The sequence below is a fragment of the Schistocerca nitens genome, chromosome 10, assembly GCF_023898315.1.
Source record: "Schistocerca nitens isolate TAMUIC-IGC-003100 chromosome 10, iqSchNite1.1, whole genome shotgun sequence".
Taxonomy (NCBI): Eukaryota; Metazoa; Arthropoda; class Insecta; order Orthoptera; family Acrididae; genus Schistocerca; species Schistocerca nitens.
In genome coordinates this window covers 132,465,181-132,485,928 of record NC_064623.1, presented here as the reverse complement: position 1 = coordinate 132,485,928, position 20,748 = coordinate 132,465,181, and the positions used below count along the sequence as shown (strand labels likewise).

Genomic DNA, 20,748 nt, shown 5'->3' with positions numbered 1-20,748 from the left:
AGCGTCGTGGAAGGTCGGAAAAGTCGTCTGCATGGGTGAGTGCCATGTTTGGGGAGCGTTTCGTAGTTTGCGCAGTGCAATGGAGACGCGGAAACGTGTTGTGGCCCAGTGTTTTGCAGTTGGACGACAAGAGTGGTACACAGTAGTAAAGTGCGAGGCAGTGAGTTGGCATGAACAGTCGAGTGCACAATTGGGCTTCAGATGTGCTTGTTACCTCAGGCGCGGTGTGATTGTCGACAAGGTTTGTGACTGTCCTTTCAAAAAATGGCTCTGAGCACTATGGGACTCAACTGCTGTGGTCATCAGTCGACTGTCCTTTCAATTTAAGACGTTAAATACAGACGTAATTTGTAGTCGTAATACCAGAGCATCGAAACTACTTGGAACTCTTGTGTATATGAACTTGACCGCGCCTTTGTACACTGGTCCCTTCACCCCTACAAACCAACCAACCATCAGGTCCGTGCACATCAGAGTAGCAAAGAATGGAAAACAGCGCAGCTTTGTTGCGCTTGGGGGCGTAGCTCAGTTGGTAGAGCGTTCGCTTTGCATGTGAAAGGTCCCGGGTTCAAGCCCCGGCGCCTCCATGTTTTGTGGACAGTGCATGGTAAGTGTTGGTCGCGGCGAGCCTAAAGACACGCAAGATGTTGCAAAGCCAGCGTCACAGCTCATGTGATGTATACTGACGTAAGGAGAGCAAGACGTAAATGTGAGGACCGGCTGTTGTCGAGGTGTCATCGAGTGCAAATCTGTCTTAGGTATAACGGCCTAACCTCAAAGAAGTCTAGAGAGTGGACAACACGTTCGTCTTACTCAGAGCGGTGGCCGAACGCTATTTTCGACGTTGTGCGCGCCACTTTAATTTTGGCCAACTACGATTCGATACAGAATGCAGGAAACCTGAAAGACACCCTCACGGACACATTGAGAATAGTGTTTGTCTGCGGAATAATGGGAGTGCAAGGGGTCTGTGATATTGATATGGTTGTATGTAGCACTATTTGTCATCAGGGGGCGTAGCTCAGATGGTAGAGCGCTCGCTTAGCATGCGAGAGGTACTGGGATCGATACCCAGCGCCTCCAGAATTTTTAACACACCTACATGCGCACACTGCCACGCAAGTGGGATAATTCACAGCCAGCAAATGTGTCAACTCAGATACGAGCGAACGATTAGCAGCCACAACTGGCAAGCGTGCTGTTACGCGCAGGAAGCACCCTCCTCCCACCGCTACACTGAATTTAGAAACAGTACAAGTCTGCCCTTAAGATTCTCAAACCTATGTCGGAAAGATCTGCCTTGCGCCGAGTTCACAAAAATCCCACTGCACATTCCCATTCTTTACGTGCAGTCGGCTGCTACTGGTGTTGCTAGTTGTGACTGCTGATGACAGATGCCGTAGCAATCAATTCATGGAGTGAGTTGTATGTTTTGCGATACTCTGTCTCTGACAAGCAAGCAGAGGTGACACAGGCGCGAACACGGGAAGCTTGCAGCCCCTCGCTGCCTGCAGACACCGAGCAGCCACACTAGGTGGGCGGCCTAAGCCGTAGGCGAAATGTGCTCACTCGCTTGGGCGCGACGTCAAGCTCTAAATAAGGCTTTCACTAGCGTGAGCGTTGCGTGAGCGTCGTGGAAGGTCGGAAAAGTCGTCTGCATGGGTGAGTGCCATGTTTGGGGAGCGTTTCGTAGTTTGCGCAGTGCAATGGAGACGCGGAAACGTGTTGTGGCCCAGTGTTTTGCAGTTGGACGACAAGAGTGGTACACAGTAGTAAAGTGCGAGGCAGTGAGTTGGCATGAACAGTCGAGTGCACAATTGGGCTTCAGATGTGCTTGTTACCTCAGGCGCGGTGTGATTGTCGACAAGGTTTGTGACTGTCCTTTCAAAAAATGGCTCTGAGCACTATGGGACTCAACTGCTGTGGTCATCAGTCGACTGTCCTTTCAATTTAAGACGTTAAATACAGACGTAATTTGTAGTCGTAATACCAGAGCATCGAAACTACTTGGAACTCTTGTGTATATGAACTTGACCGCGCCTTTGTACACTGGTCCCTTCACCCCTACAAACCAACCAACCATCAGGTCCGTGCACATCAGAGTAGCAAAGAATGGAAAACAGCGCAGCTTTGTTGCGCTTGGGGGCGTAGCTCAGTTGGTAGAGCGTTCGCTTTGCATGTGAAAGGTCCCGGGTTCAAGCCCCGGCGCCTCCATGTTTTGTGGACAGTGCATGGTAAGTGTTGGTCGCGGCGAGCCTAAAGACACGCAAGATGTTGCAAAGCCAGCGTCACAGCTCATGTGATGTATACTGACGTAAGGAGAGCAAGACGTAAATGTGAGGACCGGCTGTTGTCGAGGTGTCATCGAGTGCAAATCTGTCTTAGGTATAACGGCCTAACCTCAAAGAAGTCTAGAGAGTGGACAACACGTTCGTCTTACTCAGAGCGGTGGCCGAACGCTATTTTCGACGTTGTGCGCGCCACTTTAATTTTGGCCAACTACGATTCGATACAGAATGCAGGAAACCTGAAAGACACCCTCACGGACACATTGAGAATAGTGTTTGTCTGCGGAATAATGGGAGTGCAAGGGGTCTGTGATATTGATATGGTTGTATGTAGCACTATTTGTCATCAGGGGGCGTAGCTCAGATGGTAGAGCGCTCGCTTAGCATGCGAGAGGTACTGGGATCGATACCCAGCGCCTCCAGAATTTTTAACACACCTACATGCGCACACTGCCACGCAAGTGGGATAATTCACAGCCAGCAAATGTGTCAACTCAGATACGAGCGAACGATTAGCAGCCACAACTGGCAAGCGTGCTGTTACGCGCAGGAAGCACCCTCCTCCCACCGCTACACTGAATTTAGAAACAGTACAAGTCTGCCCTTAAGATTCTCAAACCTATGTCGGAAAGATCTGCCTTGCGCCGAGTTCACAAAAATCCCACTGCACATTCCCATTCTTTACGTGCAGTCGGCTGCTACTGGTGTTGCTAGTTGTGACTGCTGATGACAGATGCCGTAGCAATCAATTCATGGAGTGAGTTGTATGTTTTGCGATACTCTGTCTCTGACAAGCAAGCAGAGGTGACACAGGCGCGAACACGGGAAGCTTGCAGCCCCTCGCTGCCTGCAGACACCGAGCAGCCACACTAGGTGGGCGGCCTAAGCCGTAGGCGAAATGTGCTCACTCGCTTGGGCGCGACGTCAAGCTCTAAATAAGGCTTTCACTAGCGTGAGCGTTGCGTGAGCGTCGTGGAAGGTCGGAAAAGTCGTCTGCATGGGTGAGTGCCATGTTTGGGGAGCGTTTCGTAGTTTGCGCAGTGCAATGGAGACGCGGAAACGTGTTGTGGCCCAGTGTTTTGCAGTTGGACGACAAGAGTGGTACACAGTAGTAAAGTGCGAGGCAGTGAGTTGGCATGAACAGTCGAGTGCACAATTGGGCTTCAGATGTGCTTGTTACCTCAGGCGCGGTGTGATTGTCGACAAGGTTTGTGACTGTCCTTTCAAAAAATGGCTCTGAGCACTATGGGACTCAACTGCTGTGGTCATCAGTCGACTGTCCTTTCAATTTAAGACGTTAAATACAGACGTAATTTGTAGTCGTAATACCAGAGCATCGAAACTACTTGGAACTCTTGTGTATATGAACTTGACCGCGCCTTTGTACACTGGTCCCTTCACCCCTACAAACCAACCAACCATCAGGTCCGTGCACATCAGAGTAGCAAAGAATGGAAAACAGCGCAGCTTTGTTGCGCTTGGGGGCGTAGCTCAGTTGGTAGAGCGTTCGCTTTGCATGTGAAAGGTCCCGGTTTCAAGCCCCGGCGCCTCCATGTTTTGTGGACAGTGCATGGTAAGTGTTGGTCGCGGCGAGCCTAAAGACACGCAAGATGTTGCAAAGCCAGCGTCACAGCTCATGTGATGTATACTGACGTAAGGAGAGCAAGACGTAAATGTGAGGACCGGCTGTTGTCGAGGTGTCATCGAGTGCAAATCTGTCTTAGGTATAACGGCCTAACCTCAAAGAAGTCTAGAGAGTGGACAACACGTTCGTCTTACTCAGAGCAGTGGCCGAACGCTATTTTCGACGTTGTGCGCGCCACTTTAATTTTGGCCAACTACGATTCGATACAGAATGCAGGAAACCTGAAAGACACCCTCACGGACACATTGAGAATAGTGTTTGTCTGCGGAATAATGGGAGTGCAAGGGGTCTGTGATATTGATATGGTTGTATGTAGCACTATTTGTCATCAGGGGGCGTAGCTCAGATGGTAGAGCGCTCGCTTAGCATGCGAGAGGTACTGGGATCGATACCCAGCGCCTCCAGAATTTTTAACACACCTACATGCGCACACTGCCACGCAAGTGGGATAATTCACAGCCAGCGAATGTGTCAAGGCAGATACGAGCGAACGATTAGCAGCCACAACTGGCAAGCGTGCTGTTACGCGCAGGAAGCACCCTCCTCCCACCGCTACACTGAATTTAGAAACAGTACAAGTCTGCCCTTAAGATTCTCAAACCTATGTCGGAAAGATCTGCCTTGCGCCGAGTTCACAAAAATCCCACTGCACATTCCCATTCTTTACGTGCAGTCGGCTGCTACTGGTGTTGCTAGTTGTGACTGCTGATGACAGATGCCGTAGCAATCAATTCATGGAGTGAGTTGTATGTTTTGCGATACTCTGTCTCTGACAAGCAAGCAGAGGTGACACAGGCGCGAACACGGGAAGCTTGCAGCCCCTCGCTGCCTGCAGACACCGAGCAGCCACACTAGGTGGGCGGCCTAAGCCGTAGGCGAAATGTGCTCACTCGCTTGGGCGCGACGTCAAGCTCTAAATAAGGCTTTCACTAGCGTGAGCGTTGCGTGAGCGTCGTGGAAGGTCGGAAAAGTCGTCTGCATGGGTGAGTGCCATGTTTGGGGAGCGTTTCGTAGTTTGCGCAGTGCAATGGAGACGCGGAAACGTGTTGTGGCCCAGTGTTTTGCAGTTGGACGACAAGAGTGGTACACAGTAGTAAAGTGCGAGGCAGTGAGTTGGCATGAACAGTCGAGTGCACAATTGGGCTTCAGATGTGCTTGTTACCTCAGGCGCGGTGTGATTGTCGACAAGGTTTGTGACTGTCCTTTCAAAAAATGGCTCTGAGCACTATGGGACTCAACTGCTGTGGTCATCAGTCGACTGTCCTTTCAATTTAAGACGTTAAATACAGACGTAATTTGTAGTCGTAATACCAGAGCATCGAAACTACTTGGAACTCTTGTGCATATGAACTTGACCGCGCCTTTGTACACTGGTCCCTTCACCCCTACAAACCAACCAACCATCAGGTCCGTGCACATCAGAGTAGCAAAGAATGGAAAACAGCGCAGCTTTGTTGCGCTTGGGGGCGTAGCTAAGTTGGTAGAGCGTTCGCTTTGCATGTGAAAGGTCCCGGGTTCAAGCCCCGGCGCCTCCATGTTTTGTGGACAGTGCATGGTAAGTGTTGGTCGCGGCGAGCCTAAAGACACGCAAGATGTTGCAAAGCCAGCGTCACAGCTCATGTGATGTATACTGACGTAAGGAGAGCAAGACGTAAATGTGAGGACCGGCTGTTGTCGAGGTGTCATCGAGTGCAAATCTGTCTTAGGTATAACGGCCTAACCTCAAAGAAGTCTAGAGAGTGGACAACACGTTCGTCTTACTCAGAGCGGTGGCCGAACGCTATTTTCGACGTTGTGCGCGCCACTTTAATTTTGGCCAACTACGATTCGATACAGAATGCAGGAAACCTGAAAGACACCCTCACGGACACATTGAGAATAGTGTTTGTCTGCGGAATAATGGGAGTGCAAGGGGTCTGTGATATTGATATGGTTGTATGTAGCACTATTTGTCATCAGGGGGCGTAGCTCAGATGGTAGAGCGCTCGCTTAGCATGCGAGAGGTACTGGGATCGATACCCAGCGCCTCCAGAATTTTTAACACACCTACATGCGCACACTGCCACGCAAGTGGGATAATTCACAGCCAGCGAATGTGTCAAGGCAGATACGAGCGAACGATTAGCAGCCACAACTGGCAAGCGTGCTGTTACGCGCAGGAAGCACCCTCCTCCCACCGCTACACTGAATTTAGAAACAGTACAAGTCTGCCCTTAAGATTCTCAAACCTATGTCGGAAAGATCTGCCTTGCGCCGAGTTCACAAAAATCCCACTGCACATTCCCATTCTTTACGTGCAGTCGGCTGCTACTGGTGTTGCTAGTTGTGACTGCTGATGACAGATGCCGTAGCAATCAATTCATGGAGTGAGTTGTATGTTTTGCGATACTCTGTCTCTGACAAGCAAGCAGAGGTGACACAGGCGCGAACACGGGAAGCTTGCAGCCCCTCGCTGCCTGCAGACACCGAGCAGCCACACTAGGTGGGCGGCCTAAGCCGTAGGCGAAATGTGCTCACTCGCTTGGGCGCGACGTCAAGCTCTAAATAAGGCTTTCACTAGCGTGAGCGTTGCGTGAGCGTCGTGGAAAGTCGGAAAAGTCGTTTGCATGGGTGAGTGCCATGTTTGGGGAGCGTTTCGTAGTTTGCGCAGTGCAATGGAGACGCGGAAACGTGTTGTGGCCCAGTGTTTTGCAGTTGGACGACAAGAGTGGTACACAGTAGTAAAGTGCGAGGCAGTGAGTTGGCATGAACAGTCGAGTGCACAATTGGGCTTCAGATGTGCTTGTTACCTCAGGCGCGGTGTGATTGTCGACAAGGTTTGTGACTGTCCTTTCAAAAAATGGCTCTGAGCACTATGGGACTCAACTGCTGTGGTCATCAGTCGACTGTCCTTTCAATTTAAGACGTTAAATACAGACGTAATTTGTAGTCGTAATACCAGAGCATCGAAACTACTTGGAACTCTTGTGTATATGAACTTGACCGCGCCTTTGTACACTGGTCCCTTCACCCCTACAAACCAACCAACCATCAGGTCCGTGCACATCAGAGTAGCAAAGAATGGAAAACAGCGCACCTTTGTTGCGCTTGGGGGCGTAGCTCAGTTGGTAGAGCGTTCGCTTTGCATGTGAAAGGTCCCGGTTTCAAGCCCCGGCGCCTCCATGTTTTGTGGACAGTGCATGGTAAGTGTTGGTCGCGGCGAGCCTAAAGACACGCAAGATGTTGCAAAGCCAGCGTCACAGCTCATGTGATGTATACTGACGTAAGGAGAGCAAGACGTAAATGTGAGGACCGGCTGTTGTCGAGGTGTCATCGAGTGCAAATCTGTCTTAGGTATAACGGCCTAACCTCAAAGAAGTCTAGAGAGTGGACAACACGTTCGTCTTACTCAGAGCGGTGGCCGAACGCTATTTTCGACGTTGTGCGCGCCACTTTAATTTTGGCCAACTACGATTCGATACAGAATGCAGGAAACCTGAAAGACACCCTCACGGACACATTGAGAATAGTGTTTGTCTGCGGAATAATGGGAGTGCAAGGGGTCTGTGATATTGATATGGTTGTATGTAGCACTATTTGTCATCAGGGGGCGTAGCTCAGATGGTGAGTTCCGCTTTAGACGCCGTGCAGTGTGGACGTGCCTAGTCTTCCGCTCCGCCGTAGCGTTACGTATAGTGGAATATCGTTTTTGTTTCCGTGTTGTGTTGCAACTTCTGTGAGTGTTTCTCAGTCGTTGTTTCGTACCTTGTCTTACTTTCTGTCCTTATTTCAGTGTGTTTTGTGTAGCGGTTTCGGCCGCATAGTTTGAAAATGTCGTCCCAGGTTATTCCTCGTCAGGCTACAGTTAGTTTTGCTTTTGACAAGTCAACCCGCCATGTGCAACCTAGTTCCCTTGAGATTCATGATTGGTTGGTAGATACCTTTGGTGTTCATTCGGATCAGGTGCACACTGCTTATTTTGATACCGAACTGTATGTTTTCTTTGTTAAGTTTATGGACCCACTTCAGGTTGATAAAATTATTTCTAAATTTGGACATCAAGTTCTCTTTCGGCATCGGGATGATTCTGTCAGTACCGTGTTGCTTTCCAATGCTTCCATTACGTACACCAGTGTTCGTGTTTACAACCTTCCACCGGAGGTGGATAATGTCTATCTTAAGGAGGGTCTACAAAAGTATGGTGATGTTAAGAGCATTCGCCTTGAACGCTGGTCGAGCCAACATCGCCTGCAATGTTACAGTGGTATTCGTTCAGTCGAAATGCACATTAAGCAGAATATTCCATCTCACCTGCAGATCGGTGGATATCGTGTTCATGTCACATATAGTGGTCAGGTTGGCACGTGTTTTTTGTGCAATGAAAGTGGTCACGTGCGTACCGACTGTCCGCGGAGGGTTTTTGTTTTAAAAAATTCTCTCGAACAGCGTCGCAAGTTAACGGTCGCTGACCTCGTTGCAGGTGGTTCTACTCTTGGTGTAGCACAGTCCAATGTTCGCAGCGCCCCGCCACAGGTTTTGCACACCCCTGACACAGAATTTCCTCCTTTGCGTGCTAAATCTGATGCTGTTCCGTCTGTCCCTCAGGTTGGTGTGCCTCTATTGCATAATAAGAGGCGTCGCCCACAAGATGGAAATAGTACGGATGAGGATCTCCCTGAGATGCCCCAGTCTGAGCGACCGGCATCCTCCGAGCCACAGAGTAGTGTCGATGCTCCCTGCCCCCCTGAGGTAGCGGTTCCGGTGGCGGCTGCTGACGCCCCTCCGCCCTCCGACGCGGCTTCTCTCGAGTCGGATCGTCGGTCGGGCCGGTTGGCGCCGTCTTCCCAACCGACTTCGTTGTCACAACAAGTGGAGCCGCAACAACTTCCTGCTTCGCTGCCCCACAGCTCTGCCAGCGGAGCTGCTCCGCTTCCTTCCACCTTTGCGGCCTCGGACCTTCCTGCTCACGTTTCGCCTCCGTGTAGTCCATGTTTGCCGGATGCTAGTGTCGGTGTCGACCATTCCGTTTCGTCGGATGTTTCCCCCGCGACCCCGGATCCCGGATGTGGACCGGCGCGGGTGGTGTCGGATACAGAACTTGACCCTCCTACGTCACCGGCGGCTGAAGCTTCCTTGCCCGTCAGCCGACGCAAGTTACGCGTTCAGCCGAACGTTAATGCTGTTCGTAAAAAACCGAAGCGTAAGGGATCCGCGGAACGGGGTAGCAGTCCCCCTCCCTCGGATGCCTCCGTCTCCCCTGCTATGGACTGTGACGTTGGTGCGTCGGTGTAGGTGATTTCTTCTCTCGCTTTTCTCTCTATGGTTCAAGCATACACCTTTCTTACCTTAAATGTTAACCGTATTGAGTCCGACGTTCGCATTGCCTCTTTGCGGCAGTTTATTTACGACGCCTGTGCGGACGTAGTGTTTTTGCAGGAAGTGTTGTTTTCTGATCTCTCTCTACCTGGATTTCAAACTGTTTTTAATGTCGCGCCGGAATATTCAACAGGAACTGCTCTTTTCTTTCGAGAGGGCATTCCTATTACCGACGTTGAATTCCTTGACTCTGGCCGTGGGATTGGTTGTCGTCTTTTTGATCTCCGCCTCGTTGTTTTGTATGCCCCCTCTGGTTCGGGTCACACTGTGGCTCGATCGCGCTTTTATAAGGAAGAACTTATTTATCTTTTGCGCCAGAGTCCTCGAAGTCTCCTGCTCGGAGGCGATTTTAATTGTGTTTTACGCCCTGAAGACCAGTCTCCCAATTTTAATTATTGCCGTGATTTACATGACTTGGTTCGTACGATGCATCTGCGTGACGTTTGGGAACACAAATATCCCACCCTGGTGAAATATACGTTTTTTACCGCGTCCTCATGCAGCAGACTCGACAGATTCTACTTCTCTGATTTTTTATGTGATAAACTTCTTTCTGTCGACGTTATTCCTACTAGTTTTTCTGACCATTGTGCTTTTACTGCAACTGTAAATCTTAGTCACCAACCTGCCAAACTATATCGTTCCCAGTGGATGTTAAATGTTTCCCACCTTGCCGACAGTGCTATAGATGATGTTATAAGTGCCGTGTGGGAGCGATGTCTTCGCTCTGTCCCGCGTTACCCCTCCTTGCTGGTATGGTGGACTGCGTTTGCCAAGCCCAAGATTCGTCAGACTTTGATTTTTTACTGTGCTGCAAGGGCGCGTGATTTTAAGAACACGTATGAATATTACTACTCTGTCCTGCGTGAACTGTATGACGCGGCGGGTACCTCTCCTCTGCGGATCCATGATGTTCGTCGTATTAAAGCCAAGCTCTTAAGCCTTAAACGACGGCAGATGGATGGTCTGCGAGTTAAGTCGAAACCTCACTCTCTTGTTGAAGGTGAACTGACATCCTTGTACCACCTGCTACGGCATCAGACTCGTCGTCGTCGCTCCTTCATCTCTTCTCTTACGGTGGATGATGGACGGCAGCTTATTGCACAGGAGGAAATGGTTCGTGCTCTCCATCAGTATTACGCTAGTCTGTATTCTGCCGATGATTCTGGTGAGTCACTTTCGGATGATGTCCTTGGGGATCTTACTGCGACGGTCGCGCCTGACGCGAACGACGACTTTCTCCGGGAGTTCCAGGTAGATGATGTTTTCGATTTTATTGCTCGCTCTCCGTCCGGTAAATCGCCGGGTCCAGACGGCCTACCTAAAGAATTTTATCTTCGTTTTTGGCCTCTTTTGGGTGGCACTTTTACGCGGATTTTAAATGAGATTGTCAGGGGGATGGATGTGCCTGCCGCTTTTAAAGTAGGGAAAATTGTTTTAATTCCCAAGTCCTCTGGTCGTTTATCTGCTGCCACTCTTCGTCCGCTCACATTGCTGAACTTTGACTACAAGACAGCTGCTAGAGCGCTCAATAGCCGATTATCTTCACTGCTTAGGGATGTGATTGGTGCACATCAATGTTGTTTAAATGATAGATCTATTCTGACCCCTGTAGCCGAATATCGGGATGTTGTCTCGGTTGCGGCGGTTACCAATGTCCATTGTGCCTTTGCTTTCCTTGATTTTTATAAGGCTTTTGATCACGTTAGTCATGTCTTTTTAGATCGTGTTTTAGCAACAATAGGTTTTAACGCTTCATCCCGTGGTGTTCTTGGCAATTTGTATAGGGGAATCACTGCCCGGGTGTCTGTCAATGGGCAGCTGACGCCGCTCATTGATATCCGCCGAGGGGTGCCTCAGGGTAGTCCGCTTTCTATGTCCTTATTCATATTGTCTCTGGAACCGCTGCTTCGGACTGTTGCTCTCAAGCTTCAGGGTATGACCCTCTCTGGTGGCCACCTCACTATTAAGGCATACGCGGATGATGTCGTTGTTCTCCTCCGTCAGCGTACTGATATCCCGTTGTTGAAAGGGGCAGTTGATGCTTACTGTCGTGTCTCTGGAGCACGTCTTAATCAAGGCAAATGCAAGATCCTTGACATTCGAGGATTTCGCGATGCTGATGTCCCTTGGGCCACTTTTGTCGATCGCCATACGTCCTTGGGGATTATCGTTGATCGGTGTCCTCTAAAAATGGCGGCTCTAAATTGGAAATCTGTCACCGAGAAGATACAGGGTGCTCTGATGGTCCATGAACAGCGTTCTCTTACCATTTTGCAAAAAGTTCGCATTTTAGACACGTACGTTTTATGTAAATCCTATTATGTTGCTCAGCTGTTCCCACTTCCCCTGATGGTGGCGAAAAGGTTGCGCCAACTGTCCGGCAGGTTTATATGGAAGGGTCATCTCTTCAAAGTACGTTACGAGGTTATGACGAAACCGCGTCTCTCCGGAGGCTTAGGTCTCTCTGACATTACTCGCAAGGCGTCAGCGTTGTACGTCCGCCGTACGACTCTAATTGTAACACGAGAAGTGAGTTCCATTACGTCCCAGCTTTTTACAGTCGTGCGTCCGGGGAGCCTTGCTCCACCTGTCGACGTCGGTCGCCTCAATTTTAAGTTGAAGCACATCCGGGAATTTTACATTGCGGTGAGCTACCTCGGTGACGTCTTTTTGCGACGACCTGTGCCAACGACCAAGTGTTTGATTGCCCGCTGGAAGGGGCAGGACGGTCCCAATCCAATAGAACTGGCGTTTCCCACTGTCTCCTGGAGGAACGTCTGGAAGAATGTTAGTCTGCCGATCCACTCTATGGCCGTGACGTCCACGTGGTATAGGGTAATTAATAATTTGATCCCCACAAATGTACGACTGCACCGCATTGGTCTTTCTGACACGGACAAATGTACTCGGTGTGGTCTCCTGGATACCCTTGAGCATCGATTCACCTGTTGTGGCCACCTTGCCAATTGGCGTTGGCTCAGGAAACAACTGGCTTTTGTCACTAGGTCTGCTGAAGCCGCTTATACCATTGATATCATCGTACGGCCCGATTCTTATTTTTTTCCGCGGACGAAGCTTAATACAGTCATGTGGTTAGTTGGACATTTTGTACATTTTGTCGTCACTTGTCATGAGGAGGATGAACACCTAGCGTTTCAGCAGTACATGCTTACTGCTTACTGGGCCCGCTTGCGATTGCCACGTCTCCGCGATGACTTTGCCAATATGCTTACCCTGACGTTCGAAAGAGAAGGTGTTGGATAAGGTCGCCCATGAGCGCCACCTTTTTATGATGTTTCTGGATTTGCAACTATCCCGTGTCGTCCTTCTTTTATTTTTTTTTTATTCTTTCTTTTCCCTCTACGCCAGGACTGCAGTTTTCGTGGCACTTTTGGCTGAAAAACAGGAACAATGAGGCCAAGTAACGAGACAGAAGGGGAAGGTCCGATGCCCTTGTGCAGGTGCCATTCGGGGGCGAGACTGTGGAGACATCGTGGCCAGGCCTCGGGTTTCGACCCCTGCCCACTTTGTTTCCGCAGGCCTGCTCCTGAAGGACACCTCTCAAAAAGGGAAAAAAAATGAAAAAAAAAATTAAAAAAGAACAACCAAGGAATAAGAAAAAAAACAGCTCAGTTGGGAAAAAAAAAGTTGCTAGGATAAAAAAAAAAGTGGTTAAAAAAAATAAAAAAAAGGGGTATGATTCCTGCTTTGGGTGCAGGAGGTAACTAAAAAAAAAAAAAAAAAAAAGATGGTAGAGCGCTCGCTTAGCATGCGAGAGGTACTGGGATCGATACCCAGCGCCTCCAGAATTTTTAACACACCTACATGCGCACACTGCCACGCAAGTGGGATAATTCACAGCCAGCGAATGTGTCAAGGCAGATACGAGCGAACGATTAGCAGCCACAACTGGCAAGCGTGCTGTTACGCGCAGGTAGCACCCTCCTCCCACCGCTACACTGAATTTAGAAACAGTACAAGTCTGCCCTTAAGATTCTCAAACCTATGTCGGAAAGATCTGCCTTGCGCCGAGTTCACAAAAATCCCACTGCACATTCCCATTCTTTACGTGCAGTCGGCTGCTACTGGTGTTGCTAGTTGTGACTGCTGATGACAGATGCCGTAGCAATCAATTCATGGAGTGAGTTGTATGTTTTGCGATACTCTGTCTCTGACAAGCAAGCAGAGGTGACACAGGCGCGAACACGGGAAGCTTGCAGCCCCTCGCTGCCTGCAGACACCGAGCAGCCACACTAGGTGGGCGGCCTAAGCCGTAGGCGAAATGTGCTCACTCGCTTGGGCGCGACGTCAAGCTCTAAATAAGGCTTTCACTAGCGTGAGCGTTGCGTGAGCGTCGTGGAAGGTCGGAAAAGTCGTCTGCATGGGTGAGTGCCATGTTTGGGGAGCGTTTCGTAGTTTGCGCAGTGCAATGGAGACGCGGAAACGTGTTGTGGCCCAGTGTTTTGCAGTTGGACGACAAGAGTGGTACACAGTAGTAAAGTGCGAGGCAGTGAGTTGGCATGAACAGTCGAGTGCACAATTGGGCTTCAGATGTGCTTGTTACCTCAGGCGCGGTGTGATTGTCGACAAGGTTTGTGACTGTCCTTTCAAAAAATGGCTCTGAGCACTATGGGACTCAACTGCTGTGGTCATCAGTCGACTGTCCTTTCAATTTAAGACGTTAAATACAGACGTAATTTGTAGTCGTAATACCAGAGCATCGAAACTACTTGGAACTCTTGTGTATATGAACTTGACCGCGCCTTTGTACACTGGTCCCTTCACCCCTACAAACCAACCAACCATCAGGTCCGTGCACATCAGAGTAGCAAAGAATGGAAAACAGCGCAGCTTTGTTGCGCTTGGGGGCGTAGCTCAGTTGGTAGAGCGTTCGCTTTGCATGTGAAAGGTCCCGGGTTCAAGCCCCGGCGCCTCCATGTTTTGTGGACAGTGCATGGTGAGTGTTGGTCGCGGCGAGCCTAAAGACACGCAAGATGTTGCAAAGCCAGCGTCACAGCTCATGTGATGTATACTGACGTAAGGAGAGCAAGACGTAAATGTGAGGACCGGCTGTTGTCGAGGTGTCATCGAGTGCAAATCTGTCTTAGGTATAACGGCCTAACCTCAAAGAAGTCTAGAGAGTGGACAACACGTTCGTCTTACTCAGAGCGGTGGCCGAACGCTATTTTCGACGTTGTGCGCGCCACTTTAATTTTGGCCAACTACGATTCGATACAGAATGCAGGAAACCTGAGACACCCTCACGGACACATTGAGAATAGTGTTTGTCTGCGGAATAATGGGAGTGCAAGGGGTCTGTGATATTGATATGGTTGTATGTAGCACTATTTGTCATCAGGGGGCGTAGCTCAGATGGTAGAGCGCTCGCTTAGCATGCGAGAGGTACTGGGATCGATACCCAGCGCCTCCAGAATTTTTAACACACCTACATGCGCACACTGCCACGCAAGTGGGATAATTCACAGCCAGCGAATGTGTCAAGGCAGATACGAGCGAACGATTAGCAGCCACAACTGGCAAGCGTGCTGTTACGCGCAGGAAGCACCCTCCTCCCACCGCTACACTGAATTTAGAAACAGTACAAGTCTGCCCTTAAGATTCTCAAACCTATGTCGGAAAGATCTGCCTTGCGCCGAGTTCACAAAAATCCCACTGCACATTCCCATTCTTTACGTGCAGTCGGCTGCTACTGGTGTTGCTAGTTGTGACTGCTGATGACAGATGCCGTAGCAATCAATTCATGGAGTGAGTTGTATGTTTTGCGATACTCTGTCTCTGACAAGCAAGCAGAGGTGACACAGGCGCGAACACGGGAAGCTTGCAGCCCCTCGCTGCCTGCAGACACCGAGCAGCCACACTAGGTGGGCGGCCTAAGCCGTAGGCGAAATGTGCTCACTCGCTTGGGCGCGACGTCAAGCTCTAAATAAGGCTTTCACTAGCGTGAGCGTTGCGTGAGCGTCGTGGAAGGTCGGAAAAGTCGTCTGCATGGGTGAGTGCCATGTTTGGGGAGCGTTTCGTAGTTTGCGCAGTGCAATGGAGACGCGGAAACGTGTTGTGGCCCAGTGTTTTGCAGTTGGACGACAAGAGTGGTACACAGTAGTAAAGTGCGAGGCAGTGAGTTGGCATGAACAGTCGAGTGCACAATTGGGCTTCAGATGTGCTTGTTACCTCAGGCGCGGTGTGATTGTCGACAAGGTTTGTGACTGTCCTTTCAAAAAATGGCTCTGAGCACTATGGGACTCAACTGCTGTGGTCATCAGTCGACTGTCCTTTCAATTTAAGACGTTAAATACAGACGTAATTTGTAGTCGTAATACCAGAGCATCGAAACTACTTGGAACTCTTGTGTATATGAACTTGACCGCGCCTTTGTACACTGGTCCCTTCACCCCTACAAACCAACCAACCATCAGGTCCGTGCACATCAGAGTAGCAAAGAATGGAAAACAGCGCAGCTTTGTTGCGCTTGGGGGCGTAGCTCAGTTGGTAGAGCGTTCGCTTTGCATGTGAAAGGTCCCGGGTTCAAGCCCCGGCGCCTCCATGTTTTGTGGACAGTGCATGGTGAGTGTTGGTCGCGGCGAGCCTAAAGACACGCAAGATGTTGCAAAGCCAGCGTCACAGCTCATGTGATGTATACTGACGTAAGGAGAGCAAGACGTAAATGTGAGGACCGGCTGTTGTCGAGGTGTCATCGAGTGCAAATCTGTCTTAGGTATAACGGCCTAACCTCAAAGAAGTCTAGAGAGTGGACAACACGTTCGTCTTACTCAGAGCGGTGGCCGAACGCTATTTCCGACGTTGTGCGCGCCACTTTAATTTTGGCCAACTACGATTCGATACAGAATGCAGGAAACCTGAGACACCCTCACGGACACATTGAGAATAGTGTTTGTCTGCGGAATAATGGGAGTGCAAGGGGTCTGTGATATTGATATGGTTGTATGTAGCACTATTTGTCATCAGGGGGCGTAGCTCAGATGGTAGAGCGCTCGCTTAGCATGCGAGAGGTACTGGGATCGATACCCAGCGCCTCCAGATTTTTTAACACACCTACATGCGCACACTGCCACGCAAGTGGGATAATTCACAGCCAGCGAATGTGTCAAGGCAGATACGAGCGAACGATTAGCAGCCACAACTGGCAAGCGTGCTGTTACGCGCAGGAAGCACCCTCCTCCCACCGCTACACTGAATTTAGAAACAGTACAAGTCTGCCCTTAAGATTCTCAAACCTATGTCGGAAAGATCTGCCTTGCGCCGAGTTCACAAAAATCCCACTGCACATTCCCATTCTTTACGTGCAGTCGGCTGCTACTGGTGTTGCTAGTTGTGACTGCTGATGACAGATGCCGTAGCAATCAATTCATGGAGTGAGTTGTATGTTTTGCGATACTCTGTCTCTGACAAGCAAGCAGAGGTGACACAGGCGCGAACACGGGAAGCTTGCAGCCCCTCGCTGCCTGCAGACACCGAGCAGCCACACTAGGTGGGCGGCCTAAGCCGTAGGCGAAATGTGCTCACTCGCTTGGGCGCGACGTCAAGCTCTAAATAAGGCTTTCACTAGCGTGAGCGTTGCGTGAGCGTCGTGGAAGGTCGGAAAAGTCGTCTGCATGGGTGAGTGCCATGTTTGGGGAGCGTTTCGTAGTTTGCGCAGTGCAATGGAGACGCGGAAACGTGTTGTGGCCCAGTGTTTTGCAGTTGGACGACAAGAGTGGTACACAGTAGTAAAGTGCGAGGCAGTGAGTTGGCATGAACAGTCGAGTGCACAATTGGGCTTCAGATGTGCTTGTTACCTCAGGCGCGGTGTGATTGTCGACAAGGTTTGTGACTGTCCTTTCAAAAAATGGCTCTGAGCACTATGGGACTCAACTGCTGTGGTCATCAGTCGACTGTCCTTTCAATTTAAGACGTTAAATACAGACGTAATTTGTAGTCGTAATACCAGAGCATCGAAACTACTTGGAACTCTTGTGTATATGAACTTGACCGCGCCTTTGTACACTGGTCCCTTCACCCCTACAAACCAACCAACCATCAGGTCCGTGCACATCAGAGTAGCAAAGAATGGAAAACAGCGCAGCTTTGTTGCGCTTGGGGGCGTAGCTCAGTTGGTAGAGCGTTCGCTTTGCATGTGAAAGGTCCCGGGTTCAAGCCCCGGCGCCTCCATGTTTTGTGGACAGTGCATGGTAAGTGTTGGTCGCGGCGAGCCTAAAGACACGCAAGATGTTGCAAAGCCAGCGTCACAGCTCATGTGATGTATACTGACGTAAGGAGAGCAAGACGTAAATGTGAGGACCGGCTGTTGTCGAGGTGTCATCGAGTGCAAATCTGTCTTAGGTATAACGGCCTAACCTCAAAGAAGTCTAGAGAGTGGACAACACGTTCGTCTTACTCAGAGCGGTGGCCGAACGCTATTTTCGACGTTGTGCGCGCCACTTTAATTTTGGCCAACTACGATTCGATACAGAATGCAGGAAACCTGAAAGACACCCTCACGGACACATTGAGAATAGTGTTTGTCTGCGGAATAATGGGAGTGCAAGGGGTCTGTGATATTGATATGGTTGTATGTAGCACTATTTGTCATCAGGGGGCGTAGCTCAGATGGTAGAGCGCTCGCTTAGCATGCGAGAGGTACTGGGATCGATACCCAGCGCCTCCAGAATTTTTAACACACCTACATGCGCACACTGCCACGCAAGTGGGATAATTCACAGCCAGCGAATGTGTCAAGGCAGATACGAGCGAACGATTAGCAGCCACAACTGGCAAGCGTGCTGTTACGCGCAGGAAGCACCCTCCTCCCACCGCTACACTGAATTTAGAAACAGTACAAGTCTGCCCTTAAGATTCTCAAACCTATGTCGGAAAGATCTGCCTTGCGCCGAGTTCACAAAAATCCCACTGCACATTCCCATTCTTTACGTGCAGTCGGCTGCTACTGGTGTTGCTAGTTGTGACTGCTGATGACAGATGCCGTAGCAATCAATTCATGGAGTGAGTTGTATGTTTTGCGATACTCTGTCTCTGACAAGCAAGCAGAGGTGACACAGGCGCGAACACGGGAAGCTTGCAGCCCCTCGCTGCCTGCAGACACCGAGCAGCCACACTAGGTGGGCGGCCTAAGCCGTAGGCGAAATGTGCTCACTCGCTTGGGCGCGACGTCAAGCTCTAAATAAGGCTTTCACTAGCGTGAGCGTTGCGTGAGCGTCGTGGAAGGTCGGAAAAGTCGTCTGCATGGGTGAGTGCCATGTTTGGGGAGCGTTTCGTAGTTTGCGCAGTGCAATGGAGACGCGGAAACGTGTTGTGGCCCAGTGTTTTGCAGTTGGACGACAAGAGTGGTACACAGTAGTAAAGTGCGAGGCAGTGAGTTGGCATGAACAGTCGAGTGCACAATTGGGCTTCAGATGTGCTTGTTACCTCAGGCGCGGTGTGATTGTCGACAAGGTTTGTGACTGTCCTTTCAAAAAATGGCTCTGAGCACTATGGGACTCAACTGCTGTGGTCATCAGTCGACTGTCCTTTCAATTTAAGACGTTAAATACAGACGTAATTTGTAGTCGTAATACCAGAGCATCGAAACTACTTGGAACTCTTGTGTATATGAACTTGACCGCGCCTTTGTACACTGGTCCCTTCACCCCTACAAACCAACCAACCATCAGGTCCGTGCACATCAGAGTAGCAAAGAATGGAAAACAGCGCAGCTTTGTTGCGCTTGGGGGCGTAGCTCAGTTGGTAGAGCGTTCGCTTTGCATGTGAAAGGTCCCGGGTTCAAGCCCCGGCGCCTCCATGTTTTGTGGACAGTGCATGGTAAGTGTTGGTCGCGGCGAGCCTAAAGACACGCAAGATGTTGCAAAGCCAGCGTCACAGCTCATGTGATGTATACTGACGTAAGGAGAGCAAGACGTAAATGTGAGGACCGGCTGTTGTCGAGGTGTCATCGAGTGCAAATCTGTCTTAGGTATAACGGCCTAACCTCAAAGAAGTCTAGAGAGTGGACAACACGTTCGTCTTACTCAGAGCGGTGGCCGAACGCTATTTTCGACGTTGTGCGCGCCACTTTAATTTTGGCCAACTACGATTCGATACAGAATGCAGGAAACCTGAAAGACACCCTCACGGACACATTGAGAATAGTGTTTGTCTGCGGAATAATGGGAGTGCAAGGGGTCTGTGATATTGATATGGTTGTATGTAGCACTATTTGTCATCAGGGGGCGTAGCTCAGATGGTAGAGCGCTCGCTTAGCATGCGAGAGGTACTGGGATCGATACCCAGCGCCTCCAGAATTTTTAACACACCTACATGCGCACACTGCCACGCAAGTGGGATAATTCACAGCCAGCGAATGTGTCAAGGCAGATACGAGCGAACGATTAGCAGCCACAACTGGCAAGCGTGCTGTTACGCGCAGGAAGCACCCTCCTCCCACCGCTACACTGAATTTAGAAACAGTACAAGTCTGCCCTTAAGATTCTCAAACCTATGTCGGAAAGATCTGCCTTGCGCCGAGTTCACAAAAATCCCACTGCACATTCCCATTCTTTACGTGCAGTCGGCTGCTACTGGTGTTGCTAGTTGTGACTGCTGATGACAGATGCCGTAGCAATCAATTCATGGAGTGAGTTGTATGTTTTGCGATACTCTGTCTCTGACAAGCAAGCAGAGGTGACACAGGCGCGAACACGGGAAGCTTGCAGCCCCTCGCTGCCTGCAGACACCGAGCAGCCACACTAGGTGGGCGGCCTAAGCCGTTGGCGAAATGTGCTCAATCGCTTGGGCGCGACGTCAAGCTCTAAATAAGGCTTTCACTAGCGTGAGCGTCGTGGAAAGTCGGAAAAGTCGTCTGCATGGGTGAGTGCCATGTTTGGGGAGCGTTTCGTAGTTTGCGCAGTGCAATGGAGACGCGGAAACGTGTTGTGGCCCAGTCCTTTGCAGTTGGACGACAAGAGTGGTACACAGTAGTAAAGTGCGAGGCAGTGAGTTGGCATGAACAGTCGAGTGCACAATTGGGCTTCAGATGTGCTTGTTACCTCAGGCGCGGTGTGATTGTCGACAAGGTTTGTGACTGTCCTTTCAAAAAATGGCTCTGAGCACTATGGGACTCAACTGCTGTGGTCATCAGTCGACTGTCCTTTCAATTTAAGACGTTAAATACAGACGTAATTTGTAGTCGTAATACCAGAGCATCGAAACTACTTGGAACTCTTGTGTATATGAACTTGACCGCGCCTTTGTACACTGGTCCCTTCACCCCTACAAACCAACCAACCATCAGGTCCGTGCACATCAGAGTAGCAAAGAATGGAAAACAGCGCAGCTTTGTTGCGCTTGGGGGCGTAGCTCAGTTGGTAGAGCGTTCGATTTGCATGTGAAAGGTCCCGGGTTCAAGCCCCGGCGCCTCCATGTTTTGTGGACAGTGCATGGTAAGTG

At 50.1% G+C, this 20,748-nt stretch overlaps 18 non-coding genes across 18 annotated transcripts; all 18 read left to right on the top strand.

The window, feature by feature from the left end:
• The first annotated feature begins 514 nt into the window (after positions 1-514).
• On the top strand, positions 515-587 carry Trnaa-ugc (transfer RNA alanine (anticodon UGC)). Its single transcript has one exon. It is a non-coding gene; the product is annotated as a tRNA-Ala (tRNA).
• A 423-nt stretch (positions 588-1,010) lies between these two features.
• On the top strand, positions 1,011-1,083 carry Trnaa-agc (transfer RNA alanine (anticodon AGC)). Its single transcript has one exon. It is a non-coding gene; the product is annotated as a tRNA-Ala (tRNA).
• Positions 1,084-2,141: 1,058 nt separating this feature from the next.
• On the top strand, positions 2,142-2,214 carry Trnaa-ugc (transfer RNA alanine (anticodon UGC)). Its single transcript has one exon. It is a non-coding gene; the product is annotated as a tRNA-Ala (tRNA).
• Positions 2,215-2,637: 423 nt separating this feature from the next.
• Positions 2,638-2,710, top strand: Trnaa-agc (transfer RNA alanine (anticodon AGC)). Its single transcript has one exon. It is a non-coding gene; the product is annotated as a tRNA-Ala (tRNA).
• A 1,058-nt stretch (positions 2,711-3,768) lies between these two features.
• Trnaa-ugc (transfer RNA alanine (anticodon UGC)) lies at positions 3,769-3,841 on the top strand. Its single transcript has one exon. It is a non-coding gene; the product is annotated as a tRNA-Ala (tRNA).
• A 423-nt stretch (positions 3,842-4,264) lies between these two features.
• On the top strand, positions 4,265-4,337 carry Trnaa-agc (transfer RNA alanine (anticodon AGC)). Its single transcript has one exon. It is a non-coding gene; the product is annotated as a tRNA-Ala (tRNA).
• Positions 4,338-5,395: 1,058 nt separating this feature from the next.
• Trnaa-ugc (transfer RNA alanine (anticodon UGC)) lies at positions 5,396-5,468 on the top strand. Its single transcript has one exon. It is a non-coding gene; the product is annotated as a tRNA-Ala (tRNA).
• Positions 5,469-5,891: 423 nt separating this feature from the next.
• Positions 5,892-5,964, top strand: Trnaa-agc (transfer RNA alanine (anticodon AGC)). Its single transcript has one exon. It is a non-coding gene; the product is annotated as a tRNA-Ala (tRNA).
• A 1,058-nt stretch (positions 5,965-7,022) lies between these two features.
• On the top strand, positions 7,023-7,095 carry Trnaa-ugc (transfer RNA alanine (anticodon UGC)). Its single transcript has one exon. It is a non-coding gene; the product is annotated as a tRNA-Ala (tRNA).
• A 7,060-nt stretch (positions 7,096-14,155) lies between these two features.
• Trnaa-ugc (transfer RNA alanine (anticodon UGC)) lies at positions 14,156-14,228 on the top strand. The gene has a single exon. It is a non-coding gene; the product is annotated as a tRNA-Ala (tRNA).
• A 421-nt stretch (positions 14,229-14,649) lies between these two features.
• Positions 14,650-14,722, top strand: Trnaa-agc (transfer RNA alanine (anticodon AGC)). The gene has a single exon. It is a non-coding gene; the product is annotated as a tRNA-Ala (tRNA).
• A 1,058-nt stretch (positions 14,723-15,780) lies between these two features.
• On the top strand, positions 15,781-15,853 carry Trnaa-ugc (transfer RNA alanine (anticodon UGC)). The gene has a single exon. It is a non-coding gene; the product is annotated as a tRNA-Ala (tRNA).
• A 421-nt stretch (positions 15,854-16,274) lies between these two features.
• Trnaa-agc (transfer RNA alanine (anticodon AGC)) lies at positions 16,275-16,347 on the top strand. The gene has a single exon. It is a non-coding gene; the product is annotated as a tRNA-Ala (tRNA).
• Positions 16,348-17,405: 1,058 nt separating this feature from the next.
• Trnaa-ugc (transfer RNA alanine (anticodon UGC)) lies at positions 17,406-17,478 on the top strand. The gene has a single exon. It is a non-coding gene; the product is annotated as a tRNA-Ala (tRNA).
• Positions 17,479-17,901: 423 nt separating this feature from the next.
• Trnaa-agc (transfer RNA alanine (anticodon AGC)) lies at positions 17,902-17,974 on the top strand. Its single transcript has one exon. It is a non-coding gene; the product is annotated as a tRNA-Ala (tRNA).
• A 1,058-nt stretch (positions 17,975-19,032) lies between these two features.
• Trnaa-ugc (transfer RNA alanine (anticodon UGC)) lies at positions 19,033-19,105 on the top strand. Its single transcript has one exon. It is a non-coding gene; the product is annotated as a tRNA-Ala (tRNA).
• Positions 19,106-19,528: 423 nt separating this feature from the next.
• Positions 19,529-19,601, top strand: Trnaa-agc (transfer RNA alanine (anticodon AGC)). The gene has a single exon. It is a non-coding gene; the product is annotated as a tRNA-Ala (tRNA).
• Positions 19,602-20,648: 1,047 nt separating this feature from the next.
• Trnaa-ugc (transfer RNA alanine (anticodon UGC)) lies at positions 20,649-20,721 on the top strand. The gene has a single exon. It is a non-coding gene; the product is annotated as a tRNA-Ala (tRNA).
• Positions 20,722-20,748: the final 27 nt, after the last annotated feature.